The sequence below is a fragment of the Glycine max genome, chromosome 2 (genome assembly GCF_000004515.6).
Source record: "Glycine max cultivar Williams 82 chromosome 2, Glycine_max_v4.0, whole genome shotgun sequence".
NCBI classification, from domain to species: Eukaryota; Viridiplantae; Streptophyta; class Magnoliopsida; order Fabales; family Fabaceae; genus Glycine; species Glycine max.
In genome coordinates this window covers 24,306,358-24,323,564 of record NC_016089.4, presented here as the reverse complement: position 1 = coordinate 24,323,564, position 17,207 = coordinate 24,306,358, and the positions used below count along the sequence as shown (strand labels likewise).

Genomic DNA, 17,207 nt, shown 5'->3' with positions numbered 1-17,207 from the left:
TAAAATTGCAATCTCCTAATTAGAAATTAACTAAGGTAAACGTTGCTTTATTTGCCCTCTTTAAGTCCACAACCAAAATCCGGATTAAGCTCAATGCTTCATTAATTCCTGAAATTAGATTAAAAACATAAAAATAGCTGAATGAGCCAAAATAATAAAACTGCCTAATTAATTTGACAATTAAGACTAATCAGTAATTAAAATGGTGCAAAAAGGGTTAAGAAATAGGAGAAAATAATGGCACATCTAAATCCCCCATACTTAGCCTTTTGCACTCCTGGGAAAAATGAAACAAAGAACAAAATCCAAGGATATCAAAGAGAGAAAAACAAAAACATTTACATATTTCTCAATGAACATCAAGGAATGAAAGGAATGGGTGACATCTAACATCTAACGTGAAGAGATCCAAAGAGTCAAAACATTCATGAAAATCATCCAAGCAACCCAATCATGGCAAAATAATTAATCAGCTCAAGAATGAAAAGTGATAAAGCCTCACAAGATATACACTCTATCTCTCAAGTGTCTAGGCTACTATTTACCCTCAAAGCACCCATGAAAACCAACACCACATAAACTTGGCAAGATTCTAAAATTGACAATCAACCCATAAACACAAGCACATGAGGATCAAAAGGTCTGTTAAGGTTGTAATGGGGCCAAGGACAAGGTAGGGAAAAATATGGAATAAGTAGCTAAATCCCAAAGGAATAGAGGAGCAATGGGAAATAAGTGCATATTAAGAAAAAATAAGAAAACCTAAAGATAAAATTTAAACAAAAAGAGTAGAACCAAGAGTCTCATTTTTATTTTTTTTTCTATTTAAAATCTTATTCACTCAATTTTATTGCTTTTCTTTTTCTTTTTCTAATTGATTCAACTTGATTTTTTTTTTTTTTTGCATAGTAGCATTTGAGAACTAGCATATCATTCAGTAGCATGTTCAACATTTAACCCATATACAATGTACATCAGTATGGCCCAAAAATACATCATGAAGCATAGCCAACAAAACATGTTATCCAACAAAACCCCCCCACACTTATTCCCAAAACAATTGCAAAGCTCCAAAATTCCTTAAGGTTAAGGTGAGATCATGGTTTTTCACTTAAGGCTTGTAATGAGCTTCAAAACAAAGAAAGGGGAACATAGGCTCAAAGGGCCATCAAAGGGATTAATTCAAGGTAAGTCCATTTGGCTAGAGGCTTATAAGAACAAAATTGCCTAAATCATTTCCAAATATGCATGTGAATTAGGAAGCATCAACAAGAATCAAGCCAAGGCTATTGTGCAAGCAATCAATGGGGCAAAACACACCAAATGATTATGATGATGGCTCAAATTCTCACAAAGGTAAACTTATCACTTCCAAATTGAGCTTTCAAAACTATCATGACATGTAGAGGAAAAACAAGGATTTCAATTACCCATTACTTGAACATAACCTATAATTCAAAGAAAAACATGCAATGTCATACATGCAAACAGAATTGACCTAAAATATTAAACTAGAAACCCAACAAAACTAACAAATTTAACAAATTAACACAACTAACAAAATTAACAAAAGCAACAAAACTAGCAAAACCAAAGAACACTCCCCCCATACTTAAACAACACATTGTCCTCAATGTAGCACAATTAAAAGATTAAAAGCAATTAAACCATCAAATAGAATCGGACAAATGTAATAAAAGAAAAGAAGGAGATAGGAAAAGAGGAACTCCCTAAGTCATGGTGGAGGAAGAATAGGGTGGAGTAAGGAAGTCTCTTCCACCATTACGTCCACTATGGAAGGGTTTGTGAGGAATGGCTTAAGTCGGTGTCCATTGACCTTGAAGCTCTTGTTTGTGGAGTCGCTTTTGATCTCAACTGTACCATGAGGAAAAACATTAGTAACAACAAAAGGACCAATCCACTTAGACCTCAACTTACCACTCATGAGTCCAACCCTAGAATTATACAATAACACTTTTTGCCCAACCATGAAGTCCTTCTTAATTATCATGCTATCATGGAACTTCTTGGTCTTTTCTTTGTAGAACTTGGCATTCTTGTAGGCTTCTAGGCGGATCTCATCTAACTCACTCAGTTGCAAATTTCTTTCCACACCAGCTTGATCCATAGAGAAGTTGCAGGTCTTCACTGCCCAGTATGTTTTATGCTTAATCTCCACTAGAAGATGACATGCCTTTCCAAAGACAACCCGATAAGGAGACATTCCTATGGGTGCTTTGTAGGCAGTCCGATGTGCCCAAAGAGCATCATCAAGCCTGGTACTCCAATCTTTCCCGCTTGGCTGCATAATCTTCTCTAAAATTCTCTTGATCTCCCTGCTAGAAATTTTAGCCTATCCATTGGTTTGGGGGTGGTATGGTGTGGATACCCTGTGTACAACCCCGTACTTTTTAAGCAAGGCATGCATTGATTTGTTGCAAAAATGGCTTCCTTGATCACTAACGATTTCTTTAGGTACTCCAAACCTGCAAAACAGATTAGATCTGACAAAATCTGCAACGACCTTAGCATCATTAGTTCTAGTGGGCTTGGCTTCCACCCATTTTTAAACATAATCAACTGCAAGGAGAATGTAAACATAACCAAAAGAGACAGGAAAAGGGCCCATGAAATCTATGCCCCAGACATCAAACACCTCACAGAATAGCATAGGTTGCTGAGGCATTTGTTGTCGCCATGTAAGTGCACTTCCTGCTCTCTGACACTGCTCACAAGTGCTACAGATCTTCCACGCATCTTTAAAGATGGTGGGCCAATAAAAGCCACAGTCAAGCACTTTTCGACCTGTCCTTTGAACACCCAGATGACCTCCCGGTGCGGAAGAATGACAGAACTGCAAGACTGAGTCAATCTCATGATCTAGAATGCATCGTCTTATGACCTGATCACTACACAATTTCCACAAGTAGGGGTCATCCCAAATAAAATGCTTAGCATCACTTTTAATTTTATCTTTTTGATCCTTAGATGCTAAGGGAGGAAAAATAGAAGCAACTAAATAGTTGACAATGTTAGCAAACCAGGGAGTAGAAAGAGAATCAGAAATACTATACAGTATATACAAATGATCATTCGGTAAATCATCCCGAATAGGTGAATCCTCATTAGACACACGTTCGATCCGACTCAAATGATCAGCAACTAAATTTTATGCTCCACTCCTATCACGGATCTCCAAGTCAAACTTTTGGAGCCAGGGCATCCATCGGATCAACCTAGGCTTTGAATCAGCCTTCTTCAACAAGTACTTTAGAGCTGCATGGCCAGTATAAACAATAATGCGAGTACCAAGCAAATAAGAACGAAATTTTTCAAGAGCAAAAACTATGGCTAGTAGCTCTTTCTCAGTAGTAGTATAATTCGCTTGGGCAACATCTAAAGTCCTAGAAGCGTAATATATCACCCTGGGCAATTTATCAATTTTCTGAGCAAGGACAGCCCCCAATGCATAATTTGATGCATCACATAAGCTCAAAAGGGGTTGTCCAGCCGGGTGCCTGGATAATGGGGGTGGTAGTCAGTGCTATTTTGAGACAATCAAAAGCCTCTTTGCATTTATCATTAAAGTCAAACTCCACCTCCTTTTGCAACAAGTTGGATAGCGGAAGGGCTACTTTGCTAAAATCTCTTATAAAGCGCCTGTAGAATCCTGCATGAGCAAGAAAAAATCGCACATCTCGCACGCAAGAGAGGTAAGGCAATTGTGAGATAATAGAAATTTTTGCAGGATCTACTTCAATGCCCTTATTGGAAATAATGTGGCCTAAAACTATACCTTGCTCAACCATAAAATGGCATTTTTCAAAATTTAGAACAAGGTTAGTTTCAATGCATCTATTCAAAACCTTTTCCAGACTCTCCAAACAAACATAAAAAAAGGATCCATATACAATGAAATCATCCATAAACACCTCTATGCAATTTTCTAAAAAATCACTGAAAATGTTGATCATGCACCGCTGGAAGGTACCAGGGGCATTGCACAGGCCGAAAGGCATCCTCCTATAGGCAAAAGTGTCGAAGGGGCAGGTGAATGTGGTCTTTTCCTGATCCTCAAGAGCAATAGTGATTTGCATATAACCAGAAAAACCATCAAGGAAACAGTAGTGAGATTTACCTGCCAGGAGTTCCAGCATCTGGTCAATGAATGGCAGGGGAAAATGGTCCTTTTTGGTAACTTGGTTCAGCCTCCTATAGTCGATGCAAACTCTAAAACTGTTCTGCACCCGAGTAGGAATCAACTCCTCCTTCTCATTTTTTATCACGGTGAGGCCAGTTTTCTTCGGGACTACCTAGATGGGACTCAACCATTGGCTGTCGGAGATAAGATAAATGATTCCAGCTTGCAAAAGCTTGGTTACCTCCTTCTTCACTACATCAAGAATCACCAGGTTGAGTCTTCTTTGTAATTGTCTTACCGGTTTAATCCCATCCTCTAAATTTATCCGATGCATACATGTGGATGGGCTAATACCAGGGTTCATCCTATATCCTTTGATGCAATCCTACCCCCAAGGGCATTGGATAGAAGACTCCAAGAAGATTGGGTCAAAGATGCAAGAGAAGGCCCTAGGGTTCTCATGAGCCTTAGGGTAGATTTCGGGCCCATGGGCTAAGTATGAGCCCACTTATCTTTGTACATATTAGAATAAGGTTTCATTAATTTTAGGCCTTGTATTTAGGGCTCCATAATGTAGGTAGGGTACCCTAGAAATGTAGGATTTTCCAACCCTTGTATTTTAGGGCACCTTGACTAGTTTTTGTGTTAGGGGTAGTTTTGTAATTTCACATGCATTAAGTGAATATTTGATGTGTGTGTTGAGAAATAAATTTAATTGAATTGGGAGAAGCCCAATCCAATTAAATTTTAGAGGGGGAGGTGAGCATTTGCTTGCTACACCCCATTGCCACATCATATAGTCACACTTTGTGCATGTCCTTCATGCTTTATATGCCTCATGACACCTAAGCACACTTAGTGGAGAATCTTGGACTTGATCTTGGATTAGTGGGCTGAACCATATTTGAAATTCACTAATCATATAAGCACACTTAGTGGAGAATCTTGGACTTGATCTTGGATTAGTGGGCTGAACCATATTTGAAATTCACTAATCATAATTACTGAAATTTTGGCTCCAAAATTTGGCTCCACAAATTCAATTTCAAATTCAAGTGAAATTTGAATAGAAATTCAAATTTCCCTATTTTGTGTGACACTTAGGCTATAAATAGAGGTCATGTGCGTGCATTTTTTTCAACTTTGATCATTTGAATATTAAACTTCATATTTCAGAACTCTTTTAGAGCACAAAATTTCGTGCTCTTCTCTTCCTCTCCCTTCATTCATCTCCTTCTTCCTCTAAGCTCTTATCCATGGCCTCCTATGGTGATGAGCTTCTTCTAGACTCATCTTATCCTTGAAGTGGCATCTCCTATCTCTCTTCCTTCTCCATTCCACTGCAATTCATCTTCCAAGAAGCAAAGGAATCCATTGATGAAGAAGATCCTAGGCCTACAAGCTCCAATGGAGCTTACATCATGTGGTATCAGAGCATCTTCATCTAGGTAATGTTCTTTTGCTTCCTCTATCTTTTTGTTCGGTGAATTCTCTTTAATACCTTGTTCTTCATATTATTCTCCTTGTATATCCTCCATTGTCTTGTGGTTTGGTACTGTTTAGAGTAGATTCAAAAAAAATAAACTGATTAAATCTTAGATCTACACTTTTTCTTGCATTTCTATGGTTCAAATTTTGTAGATCTACTCTTGAATCATGTTTTTGTGTTGATTTTAGGTTCTATCATTTTTCGTTCATAATATTCTTGTGCTGAACCTTAGATCTAAATTTTCTTCCAAAATATTGATTAGAAAAAAAGCACAAAAATCTAAGTGTAAATCACTTAATCCATGTTGTCTTAGAGTCATGTTTAGTCATAGTAATTGTCACATTATGTTCTAAGTTTGTGTTGAATTTTTATTTTGTTGATTAAATTCTAGATACATTTGTTCATGTATTCTTGTCATTCTTAGCCTATCTTTTGAATTTTGAGTCTAATTCATGCATTTTATTTAGTTCATAACATGTTCTAAATCAATTCCTAGAAGTAGTCTTGTTGTTGAACTCTTTTTTTTTTGTTTTCTAAGTTTCCTACATGATGCCTATGATGAAGTTGAGTTGTGGTGCTGAGTTGTGGCTGGATTTATGAATCAAATAAGTCTTAAGCTCTCTTGAATTGTGTTATTCAAGATAATTGAGCACAAGAAAACACAAATTGTAACTATCTAAGCCATAAGCAACATAAACACTACTCTTGATTTCTAGGTTGAAATCGCTGGTGCTGACAGCTTGAACATACGAACTTGTATAAATTACTGGGAATTATTCACTATGTTTTTGGAGCTTTTTACTGAATTTTCTATACATCTGGTCCAAAATTATAAAAAAAGAACCAAGCGATTTGGAATAAAGGAAAAAATAAGAAAAATCATACAAGTTGGCAGAAAAATCAGTGTCCAGGAAAAAAAAGTGAAAGGGAAGTGTGCTTGTTGTTTTGGCTCAAAATTTGTTCTATAATTGGTGCCTATTTTATACCAATCCAAGTTCTGAAACTTCAATTGAAAATTATTGTGAAAACAAGTGCCAAAACTAGAGGTTTCTTGAGTCTTTTTTTCTTTAGTTTTTCTACTCTACTGTAGAGCCATTCTAGGTTTCTCTTTGAGTCATAGCTTGCTTTTGTGTGCTTTTCATTGTTTGAATTGTTGAATAATCCTTGAAAATTTGTCTTGTTAAAACTCTATTGGTTTAGCTTTCATTTCATTTTTTTTGGTCTTTGGTTATTGCTTGTCTCTTTGTTTCCTTGCTTGTGAGTTGCCATATAGGGAATTGGAAAGGAAGATTGGTGCCATACCTTGAAGAATTTGAGTCAAGAAGCAAGGGGCCAACCACCTTAAGAGCTATTGGACTAAGAAGCACTCCAAATTGAGTGGAACACCAAAGATAGAATAGCCACCACAATTAAGGACTTTTTTTTGTAATTTTGTAATTGGCAATTTGCTTTGCTTTCAAATTTTGTAACAAAAAGGCCTTTCATTGGAAGTAAGTTGGGGGCCTCCAATAGGTCACCCTACTTCCATTTGTGTGTAATAATTTTAGGTAATTTTCCCTTAGGATAGTGAGTGTTTTGTTGGGAACCTTAAATGAGTTCATCCAAACACTCTTAGGATCCGCGAAGTTTGCATTTCTTGCACTTTAATTTCTTGCTTACTTTCATAGCTTATTTTCTTTACTCTCCATTGACAAACCGCCTAGGTAGCTTGCCTTTTACCAATCAGTTTTTACCTTATTTTTCACACCTCTTTTAGTGTTTATTTTGGCTAGTTTCAACCATAGTTTCTTTTACCTTTTGTTTTTAAACCCCCAACAAGAAAGAACCATAACTTAGGAACCAACATGAGTCTTCATTCTTCATCTAGTGTTAATGGTGAGGGTTCTACTCCTAAGGACCCCTTGTATAAGATATTAGATGAGTTGAGATCCCTTAAGTTGTGGAAAGAAAAACAAGAGAGAAAAGAAAAAGGTAAAAAAAGAGTGGAAGAAATAAGTCAAGATGAAAGAGAGAAAATAAGAGAGGAAGAAAGAAGAAAAATAATGAAAGAAATGAAAAAAGAAAAACATGCCTCCTATAGTAGTCATTAATCTTTTAAAAGTTTAAGTAAATAACTTAGTGACTATTATAGAGGGCGCCATAGTTCACATACTAAACATCACTCCCAAAGAAGAGAAAAGGATAGAAGGCCTCAAGAGGTTAACATTAGCCTCCCATATTTCCATGAAAAAGATAATGTTGGGGCCTACTTAGATTGGGAAATGAAGGTTGAACAACTCTTTGCTTGCCATCATATTCGCGAAGAGAGAAAAGTTCCATTGGCTACCCTTAGCTTTCAAGGGTATGCCCTCTATTGGTGGACTTCCCTTGTTAGGGAACGAAAGATTCATGGGGATCCTCCAGTAGAGTATTGGAATGATCTTAAGAGTGCCCTTAGGAAGAGGCACATTCCCTCCTACTATGAAAGGGAGCTTATGGACAAGCTCCAAAGGCTTAGACAAGGGAGTATGAGTGTTGAAGAATATAGACAACAAATGGAACTACTCTTTTTAAGAGCTGGACTTAGGGAGGAGGAAAGAACAAGCATAGCTAGGTTCCTTAGTGGGCTTAATATAGAAGTGAGGGACAAGGTTGAACTCCTTCCATATAGGGACCCAGATGAGCTAGTCCAACTTTGTATAAGAGTGGAGCAACAACTTAAAAGAAATCCTTCTTCAAAATCTTATGGCTTTCACTCTTATCTAAGGAAGGACCAAGCCCATGGAATTTTGGGGGCTGCAGCTTCAAAACCCAAGGAATATAAGGGTAAGACCATAGAGAAATACACCCCTAAGACTAGTTCCCAAGAAAGGACTAGCAACATTAAATGCTTCAAATCTCTTGGGAGAGGTAACATTGCCTCTCAATGCACCACAAAGAAAACCATGTCTTGGAACTAAATTTGTGTTGCATCCTCAAACACCTTCACAGGTGGCCAAAGATCAACTAACTATGAAAGATAAGAGAGATGAGGAAGAAAAATTAGAAAAACAAAAGAAAAAGAAGGATAGTAAGGCCTTGTCTTCAAAGGTCAGGGGGAAGGAAAAAGAGGGAAAGGATTCCTCCAAGAAGATTGTTGAGAAGGAAAATCATTTTGCAACAAAAGGTGATATTAAAATAGCACTCCTTCTTAAACAATCTTTCTACCTTCTCCTATCAAGGGAAACATCCCTTAGCACCACCATACCTCTTGAGTTTGAGGTTATTCCTCAAGTAAAGGAGTTGTTGGATGAGGGTTTGGTTCGCAAGAGCTTAAATCCTTGTGCTTTCTTGGTTCCTAAAATAGGTATTATTAGGCACCAAATCCCTATGATAGGTGGTATGATGAATGTGTTAAGTGGTGCAACACTCTTTTGTAAAATCACTCATGCACCCAACATCTTCATGATTTGTGTACATAGGGACTCATTAGGTAGGTTTCATCTTATTTTTAGTTTCAATACAAATTTAGGTACTCATATGGTACACCTTAGGTTTGTCATACTTTTTGGTAGGAATAATCAACATGAAAATACAAAAAAAGTTATGTTTTATTGTATTACTTTTCTTAATTTTTTAAATAGTTATCAAGGGTTTCCCATAAACCCTAAGAGAATAAACGTCATTCCTGAGTGGCCCACTCCACCAAGTATAAGAAAAATTTGGGGCTACCATGACTTAACAAACTTTTACAAAAGGTTTGTCCCATATTTTTCTATACTTGTAGCACCACTCATTGAGTTTGTGAGGAACCATGTTCCTTCATGGGAAGATGCCCAGGAAATGGGTTTTCAGACCTTACCTAACTTCAACATACCAAACACCACTAATATATATGTTTTTGTTCTTTTTACATGTGTTGAGGAAAAAAGCCCGGAGTTTCAAGAACCTCGGGATTTGAGGTCAAATCCTTTTCAAGGGGAGAGAATGATGCAATCCTACCCCCAAGGGCATTGGATAGAAGACTCCAAGAAGATTGCGCCAAAGATGCAAGAGAAGGCCCTAGGGTTCTCATGAGCCTTAGGGTAGATTTCGGGCCCGTGGGCTAAGTATGAGCCCACTTATCTTTGTACATATTAGATTAAGGTTTCATTAATTTGGGGCCTTGTATTTAGGGCTCCATAATGTAGGTAGGGTACCCTAGAAATGTAGGATTTTCCAGCCTTTGTATTTTAGGGCACCTAGACTAGTTTCTGTATCAAGGGTAGTTTTGTAATTTCACACGCGGTAAGCGAATATTTGATGTGCGTGTTGAGAAATAAATTTAATTGAATTGGAAGAAGCCTAATCCAATTAAATTTTAGAGGGGGAGGTGAGCATTTGCTTGCTACACCCCATTGCCACATCATATAGTCACACTTTGTACATGTCCTTCATGCTTTATATGCCTCATGACACCTAAGCACACTTAGTGGAGAATCTTGGACTTGATCTTGGATTAGTGGGCTGAACCATATTTGAAATTCACTAATCATAATTAGTGAAATTTTGGCTCCAAAATTTGGCTCCACAAAGTCAATTTCAAATTCAAGTGAAATTTGAATAGAAATTCAAATTTCCCTCCAATTTTGTGTGACACTTAGGCTATAAATAGAGGTCATGTGTGTGCATTTTTTTCAACTTTGATCATTTGAATATTAAAATTCAGATTTTAGAACTCTTTTAGAGCACCAAATTTCATGCTCTTCTCTTCCTCTCCCTTCATTCATCTCCTTCTTCCTCCAAGCTCTTATCCATGGCCTCCTATGGTGGTGAGCTTCTTCTAGACTCATCTTCTCCTTGAAGTGGCGTCTCCTCTCTCTCTTCCTTCTCCATTCCGCTACCATTCATCTTCGAAGAAGAAAAGGAATCCATTGAGGAAGAAGATCCTAGGCCGACAAGCTCTAATGGAGCTTACATCAATCTTCTTATGCTTCTTGAGAACTAATAACAGCTTTTCCTCTTGCTCATCAGCAAGGGAGGCAGATATAATTACTGGAAAACTTTTGCTATCATCCAAGTAAGCATATTTTAAATTTGATGGTAGAGGCTTCAATTCTGGTGTGGGCGGCTGGATAGTGGAGGAAAGAGATGGTTTCTCAGCCTGTACCTCATAAAGAAAGTCAGAGGTATATGTACTTCCTGAAATGTGGTTAGTTTTATCTAACTCTAGAAAATCAATCTCAAGAGGTAAAACATCACCAGTCATGTAATCAATATCAAACTCAAATTCACTCTCAGCATCAAATTCAGACATATGATCAAGTACAAATTCAGATTCAATGCATGAAGAGTGACAAACATGCAGATTAGAATGAAGATCAATCATGTATTCATCAACATTATGGTCAATTATTTCAGCACGAAATACAGAAAGATCTTTAGATGGGTGTTTCATAGCATCAAGAATATTAAAATAAATAGTTATATCACCAAACTCCATAGATAGTGTGCCTGCATATACATCTATCTTAGTTCTAGCAGTTTTCATAAAAGGTCTGCCTAGAATGATGGGAACTGATCCTTGAGAAAATCCCTCCTCCATATTCAAAATATAAAAATCAACAGGGAAAATCAGTTCACCAACTCTAACTAAGACATCCTCTATGAAACCAACAGGATAGGCAACACTTCTATTAGCTAAATGAATTACCACATCAGTTGACTGTAAAGGACCAAGAGATAGAGAATTAAAAATAGACAGAGGCATAACACTAATAGAAGCTCCTAAATCTAGCATGGCATTGTCAAACTTATTGTTCCCTATAATACAAGGTATGCTGAATGTACTTGGATCTTTACATTTTCAGGGATTTGAGGAACAGATTTACCAATCAATTCAAAGACATTTCTGCCCATGCTAATTTTTTCACTTCCTTTAAGCTTCCGCTTATTAGTGCACAGCTTTTTCAAGAATTTAGCATATCTTGGAATTTGCTTTATTGCATCCAGCAGAGGTATGTTTACCTCTACTTTTCTAAATGTTTCCAAGATCTCCTTCTCTGGCTCTTTCCTTTTTTTGTTGGAAATTGCTCTTAGAGGGAAAGGAAGTGGGATATGCTGCTTCTGTAAGTCAAAATTACCAGTGGAAGATTCACCTGCATAGAAATTGTTAGGCAACTTACTCTTTAAATTTTTGTCATCATCTTTTTTTGGAGTAGAGTGAAGTTGGGCAGGTTCATTTGCGGATGAGGAAGATGTTGCTGGTTGAGGTCCTTGACACTGCTTTCCCAACCTCAATGTAATGGCACTCACATTTTTGTGATTCTGGACAGATTGAGAAGGTAATCTGTTAGAATTCTAGGACTGTTGTTGATTTAACTGTGTAGCCAATTGTCCCATCTGATTAGTTAAGCTCTGAATGGAGGCTCTGGTCTCTTGTTGAAACTGCATGTTTTGCATAGTCTTTGCCTCACAAGTTCATCAAGGGAAGGTTGCGGAGGAGCCTCAACTGTTTTTTGTTTCTGGGGCTATTGTTGTTGCTGTTGCTGTTGTTGTTGTTGTTGCTGCTGGATTGGTGGAGGAACATATGGTTTGCTTGGGCCAGCAGCATTTTGAAAATAAGGCTGTTGTTGTTGCTGCTGTTGTGAAGGACTCGACCATCTAAGGTTGGGATGATTCCACCACCCAGGATTGTACCTGTTGCTGGAGAGGTCATAATTGTTCTGTTGTGGCTGATTTTGCTGCTGAGGTTGAGGAGGTCTATTGTAGATGTTTGCAGCATAAGCTTCAGGCTGTTCAATTGCTTCAGATTGTTGCACAAAAGGGCAAAGGTTAGAATGGTGGTTGGCAGAGGAGCATAAACCACAGAGTCTTGCGACAGGTACAGATTTTTGATTCAAGGCCAGCTGGGTTACCAGGTTAACCAAGGCATCTAGTTTACCTTCAAGCTTCTTAGTTTCAGATGATGCAGATGAGTTCGTGGCGACTTCATGCACTCTTCTAATGACAATAGCATCATTTCTGGTGCTAAACTGTTGGGAGTTGGAAGCCATCTTCTCAATTAAATTCCTGGCTTCAGCAGGGGTCATGTCTCCAAGGGCTCCACCACTGGCAGCATCTATCATACTTCTCTTCATGTTACTGAGTCCTTCATAAAAATATTGGAGAAGAAGTTGCTCAGAAATCTGGTGGTGAGGGCAACTAGGGCATAGTTTTTTAAATCTCTCCCAATATTCATATAGGCTCTCTCCACTGAGTTGTCTAATGCCTGAAATATCCTTTCTGATGGTCGTGGTCCTAGAAGTAGGGAAATTTTTTTCTAAGAACACTCTCTTGAGGTCATCCCAGCTCGTGATGGACCTTGGAGCAAGGTAATATAGCCAGTCCTTTGCCACTCCCTCTAAAGAATGAGGAAAGGCCTTCAGAAAGATGTGATCTTCTTGGACATCTGGAGGTTTCATGGTAGAGCAGACAATATGAAATTCTTTCAGATATTTATGAGGGTCTTCACCTGCAAGACCATGAAACTTAGGCAACAAGTGGATCAGTCCAGTTTTAAGAACATATGGGACATCGTCATAAGGGTATTGAATGCACAAGCTTTCATAAGTGAAATCAGGTGCAACCATTTCCCTTAGAGTCCTCTCACGAGGTGGAGGTTGAGCCATATTATCAGAATGCTCAAAATCAGGATGTTCAAAATCACCAACCACATAATGCACAGACTCACCAGTAACAGAATGCTCAAGATGTTCAAAAGTCACAAAATGTTCAGGGAAAGTAGGATGCACACTATGCCTAACTAATCTATGAAATGTTCTATCTATTTCAGGATCAAAGGGTTGTAAGTCAGATGGATTGCCTCTAGTCATACACTACATTTAGCATGCACAACTAGCTGCCTTCTTATGCAAGTAACAATGTAGGTTTGAACTACAGCTACCATCAAATGATATCCAAATGACTTGAAATTTTGTGAGCAACACTCTAAAATCATGAAAAGATAGCACAAAAATTTTTAGACAAAAATTCAAAGTCTAACTATGGAAACTACCTAAGGAAAGTTTAGAAAAATAAAACAATAAAACTTGAAAAAACAAAAACTAGTAAACAGGCGATTTTGGCTAGTTAGAGACCTCAGTCAGCCTTTGGCAAATTTTCACGGTATTGGAAATGATTTTTCAACCCCAAATACATATATAATAATAGTCATTCTGATACCCGGAGCAAAAGTTATGGCCGTTTGAAGTTTTTCTAAACAAAAGTTCTAAAATTTTTTGAATCTCTCAAATCTAGCCACAACAAGTGTTCCTGGTATTTTTCACACAAAATATGAGTCAAAAGAACCTGCCACACCAAAATTCAGCCAAAAATAACAACCCTAACTATCAAAACAAAAATCACCAATTAAATTGTCAGCAGCAGTCACTGATTCAGTCACAAATGCAATGTTGTGTGAACAGTAACACAAAATCAGTCTCGAATTCCGTCACTAAGCATCAATCACAGCAAAACATAAAAACTGAAATAGGGGAAGCGCTGAACAGAAAAACTAAACAAAACACTATACTAAACAAAATAACAAGACACTAACCAACACTAACACCACACTAAAGAATTAGACGTACAACAACTAAACATAAAACACGAATCACTAGCTATTATGAACCTTTGGACACTGCTCCCCGGCAACGACGCCAAATTTGATCGAGGTCGTGCCCAAATCAAATAAACATTAAAATGCAGTAACTAGGAAGTGATCCTAGGTTGTTTCCCAACGAGCAATGATAAACCAAATGTTCATAATATACTTGCAGTAACAGTAACAATTGGGGGGCGGGGTGTTTGTTTTGTGAATTTAAGAACAAGAAGATTGGAATATGAAATTAATAATAGTAAGAACAAGTTATATCCTCTGATTCAGAAGCCATTCTCTTATCCAAGGTTATGAGGATTTCACCCCTGGCAGTTAACCACTTAATCCAACCCTAATTTAATTTACTAAGCGAAAATCAACTTAGGGTTGTCAATATGTGATTAAGCAACACATACACCAATTAACACCTTGTTCATTAAGCACGAATGCAATTTAAGCATAGAGGAAATTAATCGAACACGAAGCATGCACAGATTAACAGAACGCATGTTGTGACATCCTGGAAATTTCAACCCGAAATTTTTGGAAACGATGTATTTTGAACGATTATATATATATAAGTATTATTTAGTGTATATGCATATATGTTCTTGATAGAAGTAGGAATAGTGGGGGCAAGATATGCGGGTTAGGCTAATTAAGGAAGAGAAATCCATAACTGGGAGGTTATGGGTTAATTCTTAATTAATTAGTCTAAAAATCATCGTTTTGCGTGCGACTTAAAATTTTAACGAAACCAACCTTTGAAACACGCTTGGGGACTTATTCTGAGCGTTTTGATATATATATTGATTACTTTCAAAAACTGGCCCCAATGGACGCAGAGAAACGCGAGGAACTGGAATTAGAGAAACGGCATGCAAACCGAGGCAGGATTTTAGCGTTTCAAAGGGTAGTGCAGAATGAGTTTTGGATGTTTGCTAGCAGATCCCAACGGTCAAAATGTAGGCTTGTGTACTAGAGACTTCCAGTAAAATTTTCGAGTCGATCCAACGGTTAACGAACTGGAACGAAGGATTTGTTGCTGTGGTCTTTAAGTGAGAAAAGCTGTGATTTTGGTTGGTGTTTTGGGCAGAGTTTTCTGCCTTTGCCCTGTTTTCTTGGCTGTGATAGTTTGTGCTGTTTGAATGTTGAATTACTTGGATGTTGGGGAAGCTTGGGAGGATTGATGGGGACCCGGTGTTGAGAGAAACGAGGATATGGGCTACGTGGGAGTACGTGAGCTCAGTTGGAGGTGGGCAACAGGGGATGGTGGGTTTATGCACGATTTGTGGATGTGGAAAACTTGTTGTGCACCATCGCCCGACCGCCACCTAGTACCAAATGTGATGGGTACCCCATAATCCTACAAGCTTGAGATGAGGAAGTGTAGAAGGGTGAAACTTCCTGCTTTTATTCGTTGACCACAGAGTGGTACCTGGAGATATGTCGCGGGGGTCAGGAGACCTTGGGGACGTCAAGTGGGGTGCTATTGCCCAAAACCAAGCTTGACCAATCCCGACCCAACCCGGGCATAGTCAGTCAGTGAGAACCTGTGATGTACCTAAACAGGCGAGCTCCTGGAAGTCAACAGATAAAAGGAACAAAGACCACAAAGCAAGGAGGCTTGTGTGGTGGCTAGCCAGCTGTGAATCTTGTGTGATATATGGGTTATGGCCTCTGGTAATCGATTACCAAGGGTGGGTAATCGATTACAAGGCTTAAAAATGAAGACAGGAGGCTAAGATGGTCTCTGGTAATCGATTACCACGGGGTGTAATCGATTACCAGGCTTGAAAACGAGGTCAGAAAGCCATGAGGGCTTTTGGTAATCAATTACCAAGGGGGTGTAATCGATTACCAGGCTTAGAAATGAAGGCAGCAGGTTGTGGAGGCCTCTGGTAATCGATTACCTGTCTGTGTAATCGATTACACAGAGGAATGGGTCACTGGTAATCGATTATCAGGTATGTGTAATCGATTACACAATGCCTTTTTCAGGTTTTCATGTCCTGAAGCTATGTGATTCGAGTTTGGCCTCTGGTAATCAATTTCCAAGGCTGTGTAATCGATTACTAGGGATGAAAAGCCTTGAGTTTGGCCTCTGGTATATTCTTCCTTTTGAAACAGCAAAATAGTTTAGGGATTATGAGCGGTAAGAAAGAAATGACTCCGAATAGAGTTGTGGACTGGCCATTCAGGACTCTATAGTGAGGATTTTCCTTCTAAACCTAATTATTGTGAAAAGAGAAAGAAATGAAAAAGAAAAAGAAGAAAAAAAAATTACCATGGTTTTTGTTATTTAAATCATTACTATTAAACCAGTCATTATTTTGGGGACGCCACACATGTGGGTTAATTGATGAAGGGAAAACCGATAGGAGAGCAACATTAAAAGTAGAACCTCAAAGAGAATTACGCTTCATCCTCAGAGGGAAACAACACTAGGAATTTAGCCTTCCATAAGCTCAACAAAAGCAGAAACATAAATGAAGCTAAAGGCAGAAAACATAAATGAAACTAGAAGCAGAAACGTAAATGAAGCTAGAGGCATAAAACGTAAATGAAAGCATAAGAAGGAACAAAAAAAAAATGAAATTGCAATTGAAAGCAGAAAAATCGAAAATGCCTTAACGTGAACAGTAATCCCAAGCTAAAAACGTAAAACCCTAAAACCCTATGCTTTGAATAATAGAATCCTTTACACGAATCCCAAGGCTTCTATTTATAAGGGTCACTCAAAGTCACTGGGCCCTATTACATTATTCTGACCCAAAACGAAATAAACACTGAACAACATAAAATAAAATTGCAATCTCCTAATTAGAAATTAACTTTGGTAAACGTTGCTTTATTTGCCCTCTTTAAGTCCACAACCAAAATCCGGATTAAGCTCAATGCTTCATTAATTCCTGAAATTTGATTAAAAACATAAAAATAGCTTAATGAGCCAAAATAATAAAACTGCCTAATTAATTTGACAATTAAGACTAATCAGTAAT

The 17,207-nt window shown here is 37.9% G+C and overlaps 1 non-coding gene across 1 annotated transcript; it reads left to right on the top strand.

Annotated features, from left to right (window-relative positions):
* The first annotated feature begins 12,752 nt into the window (after positions 1-12,752).
* LOC112997987 (small nucleolar RNA R71) lies at positions 12,753-12,859 on the top strand. Its single transcript, XR_003263034.1, has one exon. It is a non-coding gene; the product is annotated as a small nucleolar RNA R71 (small nucleolar RNA).
* Positions 12,860-17,207: the final 4,348 nt, after the last annotated feature.